Here is a 21,999-nt window from a genome sequence, read left to right as displayed (position 1 = left end):
ACGTCTCCTGTATTGGCAGGCGGATTCTTTATCACTGACTGACCAGGGAAGCCCTAGGGAGTAGGAAAAGTAAGGACTCAATTCCATTTTGGATTGGCTTTAACTATAAACAGAGTGTCCAACTCTTTGCAACTTCATGAACTGTAGCCTGCTAGGCTCCTTCATCAATAGACTTCTCCAGGCAAGAATACTGGAGTGGGTAGCCATATCCTTCTCCAGGGGATCTTCCTAACCCAGGGATCAAACCCAGGTCTCCTGCATTGCAGGCAGATTCTTTACCAACTGAGCCACCAGGGAAACCCCCACTTTCAAACTATAAACCCTTAAGGTAAAATTTGGCAGATTATAGGAAAATGGTAATATTTTGGCAAAATAAACTTCATATTTTCCTTTTCATGATAAGTGTATAAATAATGAAGTACTTTGCCCATTTTGAAAGAGTTAAGAATCATGTTGAAAAACTTGAGTTGTGAAATTCCCAAGAGTGATGAAACATTTATTCTTCTATTCCTTTATCTTTTAGAAATGCCTCTTTTCCCATTGCTTCAATTTTAAGTTTGAAGAAAAATTAATTTTATAGTTTGGCTATAGGCATTGTTCACTAAATCTTATATAACCTCCACTCACTTGATGACTCCCCCAGATCAATAGAATCCACTAGATGGCGCCCAGATCTACCGCTGGGTCTTGCCTCCTCTGGCTGCTGATCTGGGAACAGCTGTGGGTTGTCTAAGAATGGCTGGAGAGATCAATACGGTCCATGTGCAGCAGCTTCCTTAAGGTCTGCTCCAAAATGCTGTAAGCCTGGTGCTCCTTCAAATTGTTACTGTAATGGAATCACCAAATATGGGCAATGATGGTGTGGTTTTGGATATGAGAAAACCTGCGATTTTGCTCTATGAGACTTAGCCACAAGCAGGCAGGAAGACAGGCATAAGCTGCAGTCCACAGCCTATTCACAGGCAAATAGCATGCTGGTCGCTTAGAAGCTACATAGAAGCCTCTCCTTGAAGCCAAAGTATTGGTTTAGGAAACGATACTTTTGTTTATGGGAAAGGGAAAAGGAGACAACAGGAAGAAGGTATCACAATGGGAGAGATGATTTTAATATTAGCTTTCATGTAGACATATCCTCTCATTTCTGTCAGGCAATTGAACATTCTGCTTGCTATTCAAAATCGAGGATATATTCTCATGTAGATTTCAGAGAGTGGGAAATGAGGTTATTTTGTTTTTCTTTGGAAATAGCGCTGGGCAGTTTCATTTATTTCACGAATGAAATGCTAAAGGTTTTGTAAAATTATCTTATACTTTATTAATATTCTAAAAAGGGACAGATCTCTTCCTTCCAATTCAAGGTAGTGGATAATGACTTTGGCAGCACTTCCCTGCCTTTTTCAAGTTTATGGAAACCCATTTCTCATCATTAGGCTGAAGATGCAGATAAGAAAGGATGAGCCTTATTCTGGAACTTGTCACATCAGTGTTGCTTCTTAGGTGATTAAAAAGAAGCAGCGGGATCTTGGAGAAAACGTCTGACAAAAGGTAATGGAAACCCGGTAATGGATGAAAACTCGTGATAGATTAGGTATAACTGGCCAGGAAAACCTTTTCTGCTAAGTACAGGTGTGCCTTTTAGCTCAAGATCAAAAATAAGACTCTGTTCTTCTGAGGCTCTTAAAAAACTTGACCTAATCTGGCCCCACCAAACTCAGGTTTATTTGAAGCTCCCCGAAGTTGATTAGACCCAGGAGGAGGTGTTTTTCTGCAGTTTAGTTTAGGAATTCAGTGCCAGCCAAATGCTTAATGCAGCTGCTAGCTGGCAGGTTCAAAGGTATGGAGCTTCTTTAATTAAAAATCGGCAGGCTCATTTTAATTTTGGTCAAAATAGATTTTGTTATTTTTAAACTTCCTGTGGAATAAAACAGAATTATTTCCCATTCTTTTACTTGCCCTTTCTTGTACTCTTATTCCTGATCTCATCCTCTGCTGTCACAATAATGAGAAGGTTCAGTACAAAACCCCGATAATCTCCCTAGGGTTATCATTTTGGTTCAGGGGTATACAGCAGTTGAATACCATAAATTTTAGAAAAAAACAATTTTGGGTGTGTGGAAATGGTGTAGTAGTCACAGATCTTTTCTTAAAAATGTTTTAGTTAATAATTTTTATAGGCTAGAAGTAGACAAGTGGGCATTATATTCAATTCTGGAAAATATTTTGCCTGGTGTTCAGTTTATTTATTGTTTTAAAGTGGGGGGGGGGGCGGGAATTGATCTGCAATTTAACCCAGAAGTAAAGTACTTTTTCTAAAATAAAACATTTATTTTTATTCATTAAAATATAGTATTTCAATATGCAACTAGGAAAAAATGATTTCTGGTACATTACTTGTTAAAAACCTGGAAGTGACAAAAAGGATGGCTGGAAAGCAGATTATGGTTAACCATATAAATCTTTAGAAGTAATATACTTTTCACCTCTGGGTGCCACTGTTCAACTGCTTCTTGTTTTTTATGATTGTTTGAAAACCTGATGCTTCCTGTAGATGTATTCTTAAAAGAATCTGTTAAAGAGACATTTCCTCTATCTCTAGTTATCTGCTAAGTAACTTTTTGGCACATGGATGTAAATTCAGTATGGTTGTGATTTGCTGTTTTAATTACCAAATGATGACCAAATAACATTGAAGATTGTTTATACGGGCAATTGGCCAGGTTAAAAGCCTGATTTCATCTCCTGTGGAAATGAATCTTGTACTTACCTTTTTGGTAGTCATTTAAGTAGAAAAAGCCATTAAAACACAAGGGAGTTTTGGTTTAAATATCTGGCCATTTGTAGATGTGATTTTAATTCTGCACATATGTTTCAACAGAAATCAATTTTATAAGAGGGAAATAATAGATAGTCTTTGTGGGGGATTAACCTATTAAAATACAATTTTAAGAATCTAACATCATTAATGAGTGGAGATACTTTTCAGTTAATTTTTAAAACTTAACTGCTTCAGTAGTTCCATTAAAAATCCTATAGAAATCTTTCTGTATTTTTTTCAGGAATCTTAATTCTTAAATTTGATTATTTTAATAGCTAAAAATAATGGCCATATTTGTAATTTTACTAAATGTGTGAGTAATCAGTTCTTTTTGCAAAGTATGCAGTGAGTTAGCATTCTGTACCACAAAACAAATGCACGTTTGGTTGTTTTTTAAATCTCCGATTATTATTTTAAGCTTGGGTTTCATCTGAAATGCCAAAAGAAGGGGTTATAATGCCAAAGTTAATTTTGTTTTGTCATATACAAAGTAGTTAATCTAAAAATTATTGATTGATATTCTCCCTCTTTTAACTTTTTTAAGACTCAATATTTAAAGCAAAACTAATTTATCTAGGTGTTCTACTGCACAAAATTAATTCTACTGGGACTGGTCCAGGCCAAGCCTCATTATGGAACAGTTTCCCTTGCTGAACTAGCCTGATTCTTTCTGCGATACTTTTTCAAAATTATTCACGACACAGAACTTAACCCTTGAGCTCCTGTAAAACTCACTTCAATATTACACTTATTAGGCCCCTTGATGGTATCAGAGGTACGTCAACATGAGAATATGTCTTAGCCTTCTTGGCACTGTCTGAGTCTTTTAAATCCGGCAAATGTATTTGTGTATATTGGAGGGATTTTAGTTTTGTGATTCATATACCAGAGCTGAAATATTCATTGTAAAAAACCTTTTCCCCCTTGTCTAGTCTGTTTCACCATACACAAATTGCTGACCCTGACTTTTTTCATTTATGCATAAGTGCCGAATTTACCTCTTTGCCCGGGTGGTCATATAGTTGTTTAGATCACCCAGCATGTTGACCAGCTTTCTTTGCTCAAATGTCTGACTGAAACAGTTGGCTGTTTTAGTGTTTTGTGCATACATAGAGCCCAAGAGTATTACTGTAAAACGTCAGTTTTTGCTGCAGCTACAAAAGTAGTTCGGCATCATATACACTTTCCTTTTGTGTATGTGTGCATGTGACTGAGTCAGTGAAGTTGCTCAGTCATGTCCGACTCTGCAGTCCCGTGTGCACATAGTTTTCTTTCAATATCTGTGCAAAATATTGGGGAATGGATGTTTTAAATGTCAGTTTTTATGTTGACTTTTTGTCTGTTGTGTAGTGGCTCATGAGGATTTTTCTCTGAGAATCTCCTGCATTTTAAGGTTCTTTGCTCATTATGGGCATCTCAACACATTTTTCATTAGTTTTTCTTATTCAAAGGGGGCCTCATTTTCTATTAGAATGTTACTAGTATGGCACAATATATATATTTTTGTGGCTGGTAAAAGTATTTATTTGGTGGTAGGGAGGAGGCCAATCTCCCAGTGAGGTCTTCCACAGAGAATCATATGATGCAAATTTGAGTGTGAGTACGTGTCTTTATGATGGAAAAGCAATAATTTAGTCTATAGTTGGTTTCTTGATCTATATGCTAATAAACTAACACCTCTTCCCCACCCCTAAGAACTGACAGATTTCCATTAAATTAGTAAATTGACTTGTTGCCTCAGTCTCACATAGATGTATACCAAGAGCAGGCAATCCAGTTACCTTGTGAGACCTAAATCATCAATTTAAACTCATTTTATCTGAAATGCAGTAACAATTGCTAAGTTTTCCTAGTGTAAAAATAGCCTAAATTAATTATTCTAGGCTATCTTTAAACCACACTAAATAACAGGATTAATAAGTAAACCTTTAGATAATTCAGTGGTGCTTAATAAGGAAATCCCATTGATTTACATAAAATTAAATTGTAGGAATTACCTGTAGAAGTCCTATTGTTTAAAATAAAATAAGCAATTATCCTTCAATTAAAATAATAGTAAAAAATAAAGTATACTTTTAAGAAAAGCTTTGTAAAAACATAGCTTGGCCAGTGAATTTCATTTCTCCATAATATAATAGATTCAATAGAGATGGGTGCCTTGTGAAACTGAATTCTCCATCCCTGATGTGATTTTGTTCTAAATCCATTATAAGAGGTTTTTAAACTGCTTAGATTACCACTGCCATGTTCTCATTAGTCTACATTCTCTAAGAAAGAATAAAGCTCTATACTTTGTAGACATTTAATAAACATTAATTTTGTAATTAGCAATTTAAAAATAATCTCCAAATAGATGCAGATCTGTTTGCATTTAAACCCTTTCTCAGTAAGTAAGAGGATCCAGGAAACTTTGAGAAGGTTTATGATTCTCCAAAAGAAAGTGTGTTTAGAGCTTGGAAGGGAACATTTTACAGTTTTTCCCCCCTGCATCTTCCTTCTGCTGATAATAATCCCAATCTACAGTGAAGGGAAGAGTCAAAAAAAAGAACACTCCCCTCCCCAGTTTTCAATTTATTTTTTATTTCAGTTGGAAAATCCCCATTGAATGAGTTAAAAAAAATTAAATGTATCCTGGGAACATGCCGTTCAGGATTTTGGAATGGGAACTTCAAACGAAGTTGGTAAAGGAGTCAAATGCGTAAGTGGAAACTCTGAGGAAACTGGCAGAGAGAGACTGGAAATCAGGCAGTCAGTTACGTTTACTCCACCTAGAGCGAGTACAAAGAAGGGAGCTGGCGTGGCTCTGACTCAGAATTCTCCTCTCAGGAACTGAGGGAGAGAGATTCCCAGCATCTGTTTCCTCAACTATCACCCAGAGGATACTGGTGTAAATCACAGGGAATAAAAATAGCCTTAGAAGTCTAGTTCCAAACAAATGAGACATGGTGGATATTTGATAGCGGTGTAGAATCTCTTCTCCCCAAATTCCTCCTTAGTGAATTAACAAATACATTTTTATTTTACATTAATGAGTTATATTGCTTAAGTTGTCCATCAAAATGTTGAGCAAAATCTTGATATTTTTATTGATCTGAATTGAAATATAACCTAAATGACATTTGATATTAAAATCTGAACCATGTAGTTATACAGAGGTTAGTCTATCACCAGTAATCACAGATGTTAAAGCTTTGCCTCAGATACAAAAAAATATGTGTTTCTGAAATTTTAAAAAATGCTGTGAGCATCTTACCATAATGTCAATTGCTAGTAGACTGATAATATCACTCTACATTTTGGTTGCAGGAAATTTTATGGCTAGACTCTTACAGTTTAACACAACTTAAGATCCTTTAAGGCTATATTTCACACAAAAGGAAGTATTTCTTAGGTCTGGCTAGACTTGTAGTTTGATATTAACTTATAGCTTCAGGTTTTCAACAAAACAGCAGCTTTAATAGATGAGATTAGCAAGTGGTGAAAAGTTCAAAGCATTTAATGGAATTGATCTACTAAATTAGCATTGACAATTTTTAGTGGCTATCTTAAATATACATTATTATCATGAAAGAATTAGTCCAATTAAGCCCTTACATTTGGAAGATGCCCAGTCTGACCTTGTTATACTCAATGTGAAAAGTGAGTGGGTCTCTGGGTTTATTTAAATTTGGTGCTAAATCAATAGGTTTGGGGCCCCTATCATTGCTTTTTGGGAAGAAAAAGCAACCCAAAGGCTCTTTATGTGACAAATGGGTTATTAAAATGTTTATATATTGCAAATAAAAACAGTGGCCAAAGAATAGAAAAATATAACCTTCAATAAATAGGTCGGAAGAATCAACAAGAGTTGGATTGTTTTCTTACTATTTCCCACTACAACCATATATTACTGTGAACTAGCAACCCACTCCAGTATTCTTGCCTGGAGAGTCCCATGGACAGAGGAGTCTGGCGGGCTATATAGTCCATAGGGTGGCAAAGAGTCAGACACAACTGAGTGACTAACACTTTCACTTTCATTCTGAACACATTATTTTCATTTTGAAACTGAAATAGCTATATTTAATATAATTTTATTTAGAACATTCTGAATTAAGAAATAGCCAGCTAATTAAAAAAGAATTGAAATTTATGTAAATATACATAAAGGAATAATCATGGTATTTTCCAGAAAGCTACATTTTATACATCCACAATGTATTTTATACATCCACAATATATTTTATATTCTATTGATATAGACCTCTATGACACTTTGAACATAAATATCATGAAAATAAAATTGAGTTTTGCATTTTTAGCTTAATTGTGCAAAACTTCTGATGGTGGCTGATTACTCATATTTATCATGAAGTTGTGGGGCCCAGGCTCTGGAATGGGCTTGCTTTTGAAAGGCCAGCTCCTTAATTCACAGGGGCTCATGTGTAATCTCCATCACTGCAGCTGAAGAGTCAGCTCTTTTGTGAAAGCATTCAGCAAAATGTACTTTAGGTTTGTTATTGTTGCTCTTATTCAGGCTAGAATACTGGAGTGGGTTGCCATTCCCTTCTCCAGGGCATCTACCCAATCCAGGGATTGAACCTGGGTCTCCCACAATCCAGGCAGATTTTTTACTATCTGAGCCAGTAGGGAAGCCCCTATTGTCCATTATCCATTACAAGGTTTAATGTTTCATTTCCCTAATCTGACTCATTTGAAAAGACCCTGATGCTGGGAAAAATTGAAGGCAGAAGGAGAAGGGGACAACAGAGGATGAGGTGGTTGGATGGCATCACCGACTCAATGGACATGAGTTTGAGTAAACTACTGGAGTTGGTGATGGACAGGGAGGCCTGGTGTGCTGCAGTCCATGGAGTCACAAAGAGTCAGACATGACTGAGCGACTGAACTGAGCTGAACTGGGCTTTAGAGCCAGCCATTTTGGCTTATTTCTAGTAGAAATAGACATTTTCTTTATGTAATATATCTTTAGAATTAGAGCATTGTAACTAATATACCTCTAACTCTCTCTTCCAGAAAACGAATAATTTAGTTCTATAAACTGAATAATCCCATTCTCATTTATCAACATCCTCCCCTCACCCAGCATTCTAAATTCTCTTCTGAATGGTCAGAAAATTATTCATATCCATCTTAAAATACAGAGCTCCAGGGAGGAGCTTAGTGTTTTAGAGGGGTACCCTAAGGAAGATGGGATGATGATCTCATTCATTCTTAAGGATATATTGATAGACTCCTCTTGCCAGAATCTGCTAGGTACAGGGAATACAGCAAGGAAAAAATGAACCTGAGGGAGAGAAAGATGTGCCAACAAATTATGGCAATTTATTTGCTACTGTATGTGCTACTGCTAATGTGTGTGCAACGTGCATTTGTATGTCATAGTCCTAATTCCATATCCATTGTCAGAACAGGATTTTAAGCTGCCATTACAGTGTCTATTGGTAGCCTGATTTCAATCTAAATACTTTATTTCCCACAACCCAGGTATACGTGGAGCACGTTTTTCATATGAAGTTACATGCTGAAGTTTGCTTCTGGATATTTGTGCAGTTTCATCTTCAATTGTTATTTTACCTTCTGAACACCCTTTCCACGCATCTGTTGTTCAGTATGATGTTACAAACCATCGTTTGTGATCTCCTACATTTGAATGTTTTTATTATTGCTCCCTAGCCACGCTGTAGTTAGCTAATGGACAGTTGTGTGTTTCTAGTCATATTTTCCCGGTGTGATCTTATAGGACAGATCAAAAGCCTTCCTGAAGTCAAGCTAGATTTCACCAATTTTTTCCTGTGACCTACAGTAAGATGACTATATATTACCAGGTAAAGAAACGCTCTTTGCAAAGTCATTTTGGTTATTCAGGGTTGGATAATTGCAAACACCCTCAATAATTCTGGTTATTTTGGTCCTTTTTTCAGTCTGTAGGCATCTACTCAGTTCTCTGATCATTACAACCAAAGTAGAGACAATTATTTTGACACTCTCTGTGTTGACAGATGGGAAAAATCAGAGCAAGGGTATCTGAAAAGTGGATAAGGCTTCTTCATCCTGGTCACAATTTATGACGTGTCTGTATTAGTGCCTTCATAGTCCCATAATAATCATGACATGATGCCAGCTTTTATTTGATCACTATGGGAAAGTTTTCTGCATTTATTGGTTTGTAATACATCATTTAGGTTTATTGTGGTAAAAAAGGACACCAGATAACAAATGAATAAAACAACAGACCTGTAATTCTCCTATCTAAAGATTAGGGTTGTTAACATTTTGGTATATACTTTTCTGACATGTATGTGTAGGCCTGTGTGTATAAGATGTGTACATTAAACATACATACTATTTTGGAGCCTCCTTTTTTCACTTAAACTATATAGAGTTCTTTATTATAAGGTAATGCACATCATGTAACCATAGAAATTCAGCTTTTCAATATCACACCTCAATTGTTGGCTTTTAAAAAATACTTCCATAATTCCCTGAGTAAAAAGAAACCTCGCCTTCATCATACCTTCCTTGTGGCATTCTCTCTTTTTAAATTTAAGGAGAATCCTTATAGGAGAGGGAAACGGCAACCCACTCCAGTGTTCTTGCCTGGAGAATCCCAGGGATGGCGGAGCCTGGTGGGCTGCCGTCTATGGGGTCGCACAGAGTCGGACACGACTGAAGTGACTTAGCAATAGCAAAAATGTTTATAGGTAAGCTCTTGTTTATACTAGATCAAAACATTTGCATGAAGAAGAATGGCATAGTAGGGTCACTGGGTGTGGAGTAGGAAGATTAGGAATTCTAGCATTTTTTGTGTTGTCATACTGGCTAAGTCATATAATCTTCTTGGCCTTTACAACTTAATCAATATTACAAAAAATTAATATTTACCAAGTCTTTACTAAATTGTAGGTTCTTAATGTTCCTCCCAAATCCCAAATGAATACTTATTTTATTTAATCCTCAGGAAACAAATGAGGTAAGTACCATTATAACCCTATTTTACAGATGAGAATACCAAACTTCAAGAGGTGGTTTACTTAACTTAATAGAAAGAAAGTGATGGAGTCAGGATTTGAACTCTGACCATCAGATTCCAGAGTATGAACTCTTAATGACAACACTGGGCTGCCCGAGGCTTTTTTAAAATATAAGGGTAGAACCTTCTCAGTCCCTTCTCTCTGTACCTCAAATGAAGCTCTAACTTCAAGTAAAATGCACTGGATTTTAGATGGTTTATATACATCCCCAAGTATCACCATAATCTGCCTTTTCAAATTTTTTAATCCAGATGCTTTACCTTCTGTGTTCCCAGTCTCTGTGTTTTGACAGTAGTCAGATAGAGGTGAAGAAATCAGAAACTACAGGAGATGTCCACTTTAAATTGTTATAGTTAAATATCTTGAAAAAAGTTACGCCTATTACTAGGTAAAAGGTTTGAAAATCAGAATTGTGGCATTTATCCATTTTGAAGGCATCTACCATGCTAGATTTTAAAAGAACTTTAGCCATTTGATTTAGCATAGAGGAAACACTGAAGCAACATTATACATTTTGGGAATGGGTAAGAAAAGAAAATGTTTCTGCTGTTTTTGTTTAAAATAAATCACTGTTAATTGGAGGTTTGTGGGATTGTACAGTTGCGAACTAGAGAATCATTATTTTTATTTTAAATAAATCAATGTTATTAACTGAGATCTGGTCCTATGCAAAAGCTGAGGGAAATAGGTGATTATTATTTAGTGTTGTCAAGTAACGCCAAATAATATTAATTTTGATTAGTAAATTTTCCCCAAATTACCTGCCAAGAGGAAGTGACCCAGGTTGTGATGTCTTAAGTTAAAAAAGTTGGAAATTGACAGAATTTCATCATGGTTTTAGTTACTTAGTAAAATCACCTTGTTAGCAGAAATAAATCTACAAACACATCCTGAGTTTTCACACAGCGATTTGGAACGTTAAAGTGGGGTCTGGTTACCCAGGACTTATATTCTCCAGAAGTTGAGCTATTGTGTAGTTATTGGGGTTGTCTGTCCCAGAATACCACAAAAGAATGATCTGCAAAGCAGATGCCAGAGAGGAAAGAGGTAGGAGGTAAGATGGGAAGAAAAGAAGCATGGTTAACCAATTCAGTCTGAAGAAAAAGGTGAAAGACATCTGAGCCTTACACGGAAGCGGGGAGGTAAACTTGACTCTTACCAAAAGGCATTGTGGACTCTTTGGGGCCCCACAGCTCAGACAAAGCCTCTGCTTTATAGAACTCATTGGGAAGATGTTCATGTAGTAAGGGTATGGGATTCGAACTCATCTGCCTTGGAAGGAGGCTACATGAACCCTGTCTGTGACTGAACTGCTGGCCCCAGAGAGGCAGTGTGTAGGAAGATGAATTGTGCTGCCCGAGAAGAAGCACAGGATGGGCAGTGGTTGGCTGGGTTCTGATGCCAATGCTGTGGTTCACTGGCTGTGCTGTCTGGGCAAGTCTCTTACCTAGTCTGTGCTCGATTTCCTCTTAAATAAAACAAGGAGTTTGATATCATTGGATCCTGGAACAATGATTTCTGTGGTCCTTCCCGAATCTGGAGTGTCTTGGCCTCACTCCAGGTAGCCCGGGTCCCCAGGACTGGGAGTTTTCCTTGCTCTGGGTGACTATGGCCATAGAGGTTAAGGGAAAACTTTGCCCTGAGGCTTTTGCTTTAAGTCAGTGTGTTGCTCAAGGGTGGGGATAGGAGGTGGGAGGGTAGCTGTTGACATTAATGCTGAGTTTTTTTTTTTAAATTCATTTTGATATGTTGGTACATTTTATTCTTTCTTAAATTCTTAAACTGGTCTTGTGTTTGTACAACAGCACATATTCCTGTGAACCTATTTATATTTTGGAATTTTAGTAGAAAGAAATGCTATCAGTTAATATTTGGGTTGATAAGGCATTCTGATAAAAAGGAGTTACTTTTGTTCCCTAATGTGATTCTAGAGTTATCAAGAAACAAAGTTATACTAATATAGTCATCAAGAAACTATCTACAAGTAAAATTCTTAATATTTGGTTTTAAAAAATATGATTCTTACCTGTTTACCTTCTTCTACTTATTCACCATTGGAATTAAAATATTTATTTTAATATTTATAAGCCTCAGAAAATAGTATTCTTTCTATAACAAAATGATAAATTATTTAAAACATTTAAATTTTATTTAAATTTGTTTAAACTATTAAAATCCAACCACAGTAGTATAATATCTAACAATTCTATTGAAATGCTTTCTTATTTGAGAAATTTGGAAAACAAATTTCTCAAATAAGCAAGTGTCTGGAAAGCAAATATTTCTTTACTACCTGTGTACAAATGGCTAGTTAATCATTTGTTTTTTGCACTGGTATGGATCCAAAAATTCTTTTATGGAAAATTCTGGCTCAGCCTGTAGATTCTCCTTGATCCAACTTTGCATTAGAGAACTGACCAGAATCTGGTTCACACTCCTCAATCTTCTCCAAAGAGATCAGTTTTTACCATCAGCTCGTTTGGTTATTGACGCCTGCAAATTCACTTCAGCCATCAAACAGGAATACTTGTGTTGCAGGTCACTACTTAGCAGTGCCTATTGTTTCACTCTTGTCTACTCTTATCAGTTTAAAGTGGGGGTTGGCAAATGTTTTCTATAAAAGGCCAGATAGAAAGTATTTTCACTATGCCAGTCAAATGGTCTCTTTTGCAACTATTTAATTCTGCTGTTGTGTAGTACGGAAGCAATCATCAATAATATATAAGCAAATGGTTGTGCCAGTGTTCTAATAAGGGTTTCCCCAGTGGTTCAGACAGTAAAGAATCCACCTGCAATGCTGGAGACCTGGGTTCAATCCCTGGGTTGGGAAGATCCCCTGGAGGGGGAAAATGGCAACCCACTCCAGTATTCTTGCCTGGAAAATCCCATGGACAGAGGAGCTTGGTGGGTTACAATCCATGGACTGGCAAAGAGTTGGACACAACTGAGTGATGAAACATCTAAGCAGGTATGTTCCAATAAAACCTTATTTATAGAGACTGAAGTTTGAATTTCATAGAATCTTTATGTGTTGTAAAATAGTATTCCTCTTTTGATTTTTTTAAACCACTAAAATATGGAGCAGTCATTCTTAGCTCATGGGCCATGTGAAAACAGGTGGTGAAGTAGGCTTCACCTGCAGGCTGTAACTTGCTGAAATTTGATTTAGAAAATCAAAATTGTGAAGAAATGTTTGAAAGACATGACTGATCGTTTGTGGTTGAAAGTGTTCTAAGTTCTAGGCAGTGGAATGTGAACAGAAATGATGTATTGTTACTTCTGGGCTTGGCCCATAAAAAACTCTCATACAAAAAAAAAACTCTCATACATGATTCTCTATGCTTTATACTGTGTGTTGAATATGGCAGGGTCTCAAGATGGTTCTCAATTTGGATTTACATGATTTAGGAATAAACTTATATTCTCAAAGTTTCCAAATACAGTGTAAAACCATTGAGGTTGTCACGGTTTCTATATCTTTAGTGTTATCTTAACTAATATGTCATTAATTCTTCCAGATGTTTTTCGATTCTTTTACTAATTTGGACTCCCAGAGACTATGTGCTTAGATTGACTTCTTTTGGGTGCTTCTCTCCTCTTCATTTTCTCCTCACATTTAACTGGATGATGATAGATTGGGTTACTTTTCATGTTCTAACTGATGCTAGTTTGGCAGCCATTAGCTTTCATTGAGAGCTGTGACAAGAAACCAGACGCATGCCTTTTACCGCAGAGATATTGGTGAGGGACCATCCCCAATATGGAGCCCACCTGAGAAATTCCTTTGGAACTTAGGGTCAGGAAAAGCTTATCTTTCCCTGAGGACCTTGTGCGTTTTCTTATCAACAAAGAGAATATCATTGAATGTGCCTGATTGTATTCCCTTTTCCCTTTTTCCTCTGGTTGCCAAGAAGCTCAGAGCCACATTTTTGGCTCAACATTAATAGCTTTATGGGACCCTGTGGCCTACACATCTGCATTCTTAGTTTCCTCCTGGTCTTGACCTTCTATTCTGCTCTGTGTTTTCCTTGTTCCTGATTTTTTGGTTATTTATATTTTTCAATTTTATTGCTTGTTTTCTTATAAGCTTCCTCAGATCCTTTGTGGAACAAGGTGGTGTAAATAAAAAAAATGGCTTCAGCTTAATAATAGGATATACCAAAATGTTCCTCAATCACCAATTTAGTGGTCTGGGAATTAGAACTACAAATTTATTTTTCAGGCTCCCTCCTTAGCCATTGTTTCTCATGGTTTGGTGAAGGGATGGTTTTGCAATTACGAAAGCTGAAGGCCTTCACATTTCTCCATTCTATCTTAAAGGAAAGAGAACTTTATTTTATTAAGAGTTATTATTATTTGCTTTAGAAAATGTAGAAAGATGATAGATACTTTGATCAACATATGATAGACTGGGAAAGGATATGTGCAATGTTTGAAAACAATAAATAATTAACATAAAGAATTATAATTTGCAGACTTACTGCAAATTAACATGAGAAAGTCAAGAAACCCAACAGAGAAATGGTGAAAAGATATGAATAGGTTATTTTTGCAAGGGTAAGCTGGAAAATATAATAAGTATAATATGAACAGATGCTGAAACTTAACAGGAATCAGAGAACAACAAATTTGAATAGGTTATCACCTGGCAAAAATTAAAAGCTGGACAATAACAAGTATCAGCAGTGGGAACCCACATGGACTATTGATGGTAGTATGGACAGTGTAACCATTCTGGAGAGCAAGCTGTCAGTGTTTAGTTAAAGTATGTAAATGTCTTATGATGCCTCCTATGTATATATTTTAGATAAATTATTCATATGTCCAGTAGGGCATACACACAAAAAAGTTCATCACAGTCTTATTTGTGGTAGCAGGATGTTTGAGGTCTCTTATGTGTCCATCACAGAGGAAGAGAGTGAATAAAATGTGGTAGTTACATATTTTGCAGTAGTTAGAAGATGAAAGGGGCTTCCCAGATGGCGCTAGTGATCAAGAACCTGCCTGCCAATGCTGGAGACATAATGCTGGGTTCGATCCCTGAGTTGGGAAGATGCCCTGGAGGAGGGCATGGCAACCCACTCCGGTATTCTTGCCTGGAGAATCCCATGGACAGAGGAGCTTGGTGGTCTACAGTCCATAGGGTCGCACAGAGTCGGACTCGACTGATGTGACTTAACACAACACAGAAGATCTAAATATAGATTTACAGTAATATCCTATGATTTAAAAAATAGTGTTCAGTGAAAACTGTATAAAGGTATAACATCTTTAGCATTGTACTATTTATATAGATTTAAAATAGTCACAAAGAAAATAACATAATTTAAAGGGATTCAAGACAAGACAAATCAAGTTAATGTATCAAACCCATTTGAATGCATAAGTGGGGAAAGAGTAGGAGGGACCGATAATCATCTACCCATGAACTCAACTAATTGTACTGCAGTTAAAAACAGAAGTATGTCTTCCTGGTAGGAAGTCGGCCCTGCAGTGTTGCCTTTCTATATCCTAAGATATCCAAGTTTTATATGAGAATTCCCTGAGGGGAGCAGCACAGTCTATAAGAGTGCATTCAGACTCAACTTGATTCCCCATCCTGCTACTCAAGGGCATCCCCTGAATCTTTAGGGAAGAGGGGTTTGTATTCTTTCTTTTTCAGAACCTTGGCCCTGGGAAAGTCTCTCTCAGGTCTGATCAGGATAAGGATCAAGGACTAGCCCTGGGTCCAAAACGTCAGATGTGGGTGAACAAGCAGAGAGGAGCTGAGGTTCTGGGACTGGGTCACTAGACGGTGCCTGAACCAAGGGGAGCTGCAACTGGGGATGAGATGAAGCAGAGAGAGGCGCTAAGCAGGGGAAGATACAGGCCAGAGTCTAAGCAGCTTGGTCACAATTTGTGGAGAGGGGTGTGAAGGGCGGGGAGAACAGTGAAGGCTGGAAAACCTGATGGGGCTTTCTGCAACCCTTTGCTCAAGTCACAGATGGGCTTTTTACTGACCCAGTTTCTTTTCCTAGTGAACCCAGTCACCACAAAAACCTTGTCAGAATTTAATGATCTCTTTAAGCTGGTGGGACTCAATCTTATTAGAATTATCTGGGAAGCTTTAAAAAAAAAAAAAAAAGGTAGAATGCCTGGGTTCTAAGACCTAAGACCAATAGAATGAGTCTCTAGGGGGTTGAACTGGTTTGTGGTAGGTGGGGGTGGGCCCAGGCATATGTGATTTCTTTAAAAGTTCACCTGTGATTCTGATGCATAATGACAGGTTAGAACCAGTTCTATAAAGCACTTTTACTCCAAGAAAATAGGATCATTCCCATCTTTTGAAATTATTTGAAATTAGAGAATTTTGCAACTAGACTGTACTCTGGGGTAGTGTGTGTGAATGCCTGGGGGTCTTGTTACAAAGCAGATCTTAGCTGAGGTGGCTGGAAGTGGAGCCTAAGCTGTGGCGTTTCCCACAGGCACCCATATGATGTGGGGGCTGCTGGTCCGAGGTGCACAACAGAGCTTTAGATCTGACAGCAGTGGAATGGAGGGAGAGCTCGCTCTGTGCCAGGCCCCGGGCTTAGTGCTTCACAGGCCCTGAGTGTTCACAAGCCTGTGAGAGAAGTGCTGTCTGTATTTCCATTTCACAGATGAGAAAACTGAGGCCTAAGTCAGTCAGTTGCCCAGGATCTGTAATGCTGGTAAGTAGCAGAGCCAGAATTTGAATCTAGGCTGACTGATTCCCGCGTTTATGAGCTTAACCACAACATAATACAACTTCAGTGAGAGGCTAGGGCATCAGGGACTTGTCTTGAAGCTGTGTTTGCATAACAGGTACATTGTTTTTACAAGGTTGTGTATTTATTTGAGATGGTGCTGGAAGAGGGGGATACAAATGGAGATTATAGACAGGCTAGAGAAGGTATGAACAAACCTGTAAATACATTTGTCTATTCATTCTCCACTCAGTTAGTAATCGTCTGCTCTTAGTTAATGTGATACACAGTGGAGAAAAAGAATGAGTCAAATGAGCCGTTCCTCCCAGGATTTCACCTTGTTATATCTGAGTACTAATAGGACAATGTATAGAGGTTCATTCAATAGAGGTTCGTTCCAGTAAGCACTGGATGGAAGACATGTCAGGGAAAGATTCACATGGAAGCAAACTACATGCACAGAATACAGAACAATGGTGTCAGAGGGCAGAGATAACATTTCAAACGGTACTGAAAGGACAGCTCTGGGCAATGGGTGTGTAATGTGTTTGTGTAGGAGGAGATCCACGATACATCATCACGGAGTTTTACTGGAGACCCACTTTCAGAAAAAGCTCTAAAAGGAATTTCTAATGGTGTCTAACTGACAAACACATGGAAAAATCTGGTTTTGTATCTCTAAGTAATACTAACAGTTGGCTATGCCAGCAGAGAAAGACTGTTGATTATGGTTTGGTGTTAGTTGTGCTTACAATAAGAATAACCCCAAATTCCTGTGGCTAAAACAAGAAAGATTTATTTATTGCTCACCCTTCATGTCAAGTGTAGATTGAGGTCAGTGGGTGGGGAATTCTGCTCCTTGTAGTCATCTCCTATTGAGATGGTGATTTCACCATCTTGAAATGTGACTTGCCAGTACAATACTTTAGGGCTTATTAAAGCAAGGGAGGAGAAGCGTGGAGTCAAGGACTGCTGAATCATGCTTTTGCCAGGAAGTTATGTACTTACTTCTGCCCTCGTTTCATTGGTCAGACATAATTTCAGAACCATGTTAAGTTCAAGGGGTAGAGAGAGTTACCATCTTCTTGAAGTAGAGGACAGCTGAATCTTGGGGGGTGTTACTAATGTTTGCTAAAGCCAGTCTCTTCAGCTGTACCTGTGTGACTTGAAAGTAAAAGGGTTGTGCTTTTCATGCATAAAGAAAACATAACTTCATTAATCTTAGTCATTACTTTTAAAAATATTTTAATATATGTAAGATTGTTATCAATCAGCTTTTTGTTTAAAGTAATAAAAGTTCAGTTCAGTCACTCAGTCAGGTCCAACTCTTATGACCCCATGGATTGCAGCACGCCAGGCTTCCCTGTCCATTACCAACTTCTGGAGCTTGCTCAAATACATTTCCACTGAGTCAGTGATAACCATCCAACCATCTCATCCTCTGTCGTCCCCTTCTCCTCCTGACTTAAATCTTTCCCCACATCAGGGTCTTTTCCAATGAGTCAGGTCTTTGCATCAAGTGGCCAAAGTATTGGAGTTTCAGCTTCAGCATCAGTCCTTCCAATGAATATTCAGGACTGATTTCCTTTAGGATTGACTGGTTTGATCTCCTTGCAGTCCAAGGAACTCTCAAGAGTCTTCTCCAACACCACAGTTCAAAAGCGCTTCTTTGACAGAAGTTCTTTGAAATCAATTCTTCAGTGCTCAGCTTTCTTTATAGTCCAACTCTCCCATCCATACATGACTACTGGAAAAACCATAGCCTTGACTAGATGGACATTTGTTGGCAAAGTAATGTCTCTGCTTTTTAATATGCTGTCTAGGTTGGTCATAGGTTTTCTTCCAAGGAGCGAGCATCTTTTAATTTCATGGCTATAGTCACCATCTGCAGTGATTTTGGAGCCTCAGACAATAAAGTCTGTCACGGTTTCCATTGTTTCCCCATCTATTTGCTGTGAAATGATGGGATAGGATGCCATGATCTTAGTGTTTTGAATGTTGAGTTTTAAGCTAGCTTTTTCTCTCTCTTCTTTTACTTTCATCAAGAGGCTCTTTAGTTCCTGTTCGCTTTCTGCCGTAAGGGTGATGTCATCTGCATATCTGAGGTTATTGATATTTCTCCCGGCAATTGACTGGTTCCAAATTGGGAAAGAGGTACGTCAAGGCTGTATATTGTCACCCTGCTTATTTAACTTCTATGCAGAGTGCATCATGAGAAATGCTGCGCTGTATGAAGCACAAGCTGGAATCAAGATTGCTGGGAGAAAACTAGTAAAAAGATCTTCATTAATATTAAAACTATTGCTTATAATAGTTTCACTTTAAAATTAAACTATCAAGCCTATTACTTGAGGCAGCATCAATATGAGTACCAAACACCAACCAGTATGATGGCTGTATGACAAAAACAAAGAAAACTGAATAATTGTGCCGCTGCTGAGCATTAGGGATTATAAGAGCAACTTCTGCCTGGAAGCTGCCCCAGTGAGCTGGTTTACCGTGTGGCACAGCAATACAAATGCAGGCACAGCTCCACATTTTGAAAACAAGATGTATTTGCTTTTTTTTTTTTGATTGCCTTCAAAATCTCTCACATACTTCTACCCCCTTTCTCCTCTGTGCTCAGGAAACATGGGAAAAATTTGAGGAGCAGAAAGGATAGAACCTATGGGGGAAGAAAAAGGAGGTGGGTCTGTAGGACTGAAAATATGCTTAGAGAAACAGGGGACTGCCCTATTTCTTCCTTCTCTCCTGGGTTGACACTTCAAGTGGTACGGGAACCATTATTTCCTTCTTAGCTATGTCCTCTGGAGACTAATAGTGTGCAATAGACCTTTCTGTGTCTGCTGTTGACTATGGTGGCCACTAGGCACAGATGACTCTTGAGCACTTGGAATGTAGGTAGTGCTGAGGAATGGAATTTGCAACTTTACTGCATATAATAAACAAATAGCCATGTGAACCTAGGTGATAGGGTAGAGGAAGGTTATTTTTACTTCTGCTTTCCTGGTGTAAGTTTATCTGCACATCATGACTATTTTCTCTTTCACAGAGGGAGTTGTTGAGGATGCATTGGGCCAGTTTGAGGGAGGGGTCAGCAGTGTGTGGACCTAGCAGAGATGTGAGTCTGCTGCAATGGCCTCCTTCCTTAGCCCGTGAGGCCTAGGTTCTCATCATGAACAGTGGGATCTAGAGGATCAAATAGTGCCCAGAGACTTTGCAGACATAAAAGTGAGGACTATTACACAGATCTTAGACCTGATCCCTTTTAAGGGAAGGCTAGAACTTTGTTTATGGGAAAAAAGGAAAGAGGCAAATGAACCTAGTGCGGTAAACTTTTAATGTAGCACTACATCTATTTCCTTGTAAATATATTTAGTTATAAAGTCTTTACTGTACTCAAAATTCTTAATTAAAAATGCAACAAACTTTAGTTTGCACATTTGTAGCCTTTCTTTCTGCAAATCATTCTTTTGTAAGAAATGATTTGTTTGATGGTATTTGTTTAATGAAAGACATGAGCAGTTATTGGAAGGAAGCTAAAATATCATCAATATTATTAATATCATCAGTGACTCCTATGTTCTAGCAATGTGCTAATAATGAATGGCACTTCACAACACTCTTTATTTTTCAAAAAAATTACTTCTTAGCTGTAAAATCCCCATGACTTCATGTCCTGGAAGCCAATATACTCTTCTACTTTTGTCTTCTGTTCATTTCAGAAAGTATTTACTTTTATTACACCATAGTTTTAGTGCTCATAATAAACAATTTAATGAACCAAAGTGCTTCAGACCTCACATAGCCTGATTAGCCTCCCCTAGACCTTGAGCAGAGACTAATCAGAGTGCCTTGATGAGATGCTTAGATTTTATTCTTGGGACTTAACATGAAGGCAAGAGAAAAGAGGTAGGAAAGCAAGTGTGATTCCAAGATAATTTGATTAAAAAAAGATAGAAATTCCTACTTTCTGAATTAAGGCTGTAATTCACCTTAAACAAACAACACAAAGGAAGTTCTTTTCAAATCATAATACCCAATGACATTGATTTTTTTCCCCACCAGAGCATACATATAAACAGGAAACAAAAATCTTTTTAGTGGAAGGTTAATTGTTGACACACCATATTTACACTCAAGTGCAAGACCATTTCTAGTTCCACCCCTTGAAACATTCCAGAGCCTATCTGGACATCGGCTCAGCATAAGATTCTGATATGCTAATTATTTCTCCAGATCATACGCATGGTTCTGATGCCATGAGGCAAGTATTAAAGATTTAGTTTTTGAGTTCAGAATAACTGGGTAATTGGCATCATCCTGTGACAAGTTTCCCTTTTTCCTGAGGCCTTTTGACTGATGTCCCTTTTGTTATTGTTGGAGTGGCTCAAACCCCATAGAGTTATGACGCAGAACTTGATCTTTGGTAGAAATGCCTTACACATTTATTCCCTCCAGGAAACTAAAGGGCAATAAGGCCACATTCCAGATTGACAACCTGGCCTTTTGCACCGTGACCTAACCTGTTCCAGGTGAAAAATAATTTCATAATAAAATTTCTACTTGGATCCTTGCTGTGATTCTTAGTCCTAGCTTCACATTAAAATCACCTGGAGGACTTAAAAAGTCCACCATCTAAGCCACACTTGAAGCTTGTTACAAAGACTAATTCTGCGGGTCCATAACATACCTACTGATTTTAGACTCCCCATGGGAGGGCTTTGGGTGTCTGTATTTTAAACAAGACTCCCAGATGATGAGGGGAATCTGGCCAGCTTGTTTTAGGGCATTGGTTTTCAGAAAGAGCATTTTGACATGAATTTAGTGACTCTAAGGACATATCTAATGTTGGTGTCTTTTTTTTTTTTGACTTCTACTTATTCATGTATGAATGCTATCAAAGAGGAGATATTTAACAGAAGAGAGGGTTTAACATTTTTTTTTCTAATTTCAGGGTGGAAGAATATATTTGCAAAATATACATTGAATAAAGAATTATTATCTAAATTACACAAAGATCCCTTAAAATGTAGCAACACAACAAAACAAAATAAAAGATAGGCCAAAGATCTTAACAAACACCTCCTTAAAGACATACGGATGGCAAATAAGCATATGAAAATAAGCCCCATATCATATTTCATCAGAGAAATGAAAATTATTATTATTATTTTTTAACATCTTAAAACAACATTTTTAAAAGCCATAATTAATACAAAGATAAATCCATGGTGAAGAAAAATATCAACACTTTAAATAAACCACAGGATTCCACAGGGACAGATTGGGGTGAAGTACAGGGTCAGATCCTGCTTTTCTAAAAAAATTTATTTATTTTAATTGGAGGCTAATTACTTTACAATATTGTAGTGGTTTTTGCCATACATTGATATGAATCAGCCATGGGTTTACATGTGTTCTCCATCCTGATCCCCCCCCACCC

At 37.6% G+C, this 21,999-nt stretch overlaps 1 protein-coding gene across 7 annotated transcripts in view; it reads left to right on the top strand.

Annotated features, from left to right (window-relative positions):
* Nucleotides 1–893: 893 nt before the first annotated feature.
* The window catches only part of LOC122453800 (histone-lysine N-methyltransferase SUV39H2-like), a 380,431-nt gene continuing 359,325 nt past the window's right edge, over nucleotides 894–21,999 (top strand). For 4 of the 7 annotated variants that reach the window (XM_043488021.1, XM_043488020.1, XM_043488018.1 and 1 more), the window contains exons 1-2: nucleotides 894–1,081; nucleotides 1,431–1,545. The gene's annotated coding sequence lies outside the window, so the exon portion shown is untranslated. The remainder of the gene's footprint in view (nucleotides 1,082–1,430; nucleotides 1,546–21,999) is intronic. The other 3 variants (XR_006273178.1, XR_006273180.1, XR_006273179.1) reach the window with 1 other exon arrangement.

This window comes from Cervus canadensis, chromosome 15, assembly GCF_019320065.1.
Source record: "Cervus canadensis isolate Bull #8, Minnesota chromosome 15, ASM1932006v1, whole genome shotgun sequence".
Taxonomy (NCBI): Eukaryota; Metazoa; Chordata; class Mammalia; order Artiodactyla; family Cervidae; genus Cervus; species Cervus canadensis.
The sequence above is the reverse complement of the archived record's forward strand: the minus strand, read 5'-3'. Positions and strand labels throughout refer to the sequence as shown.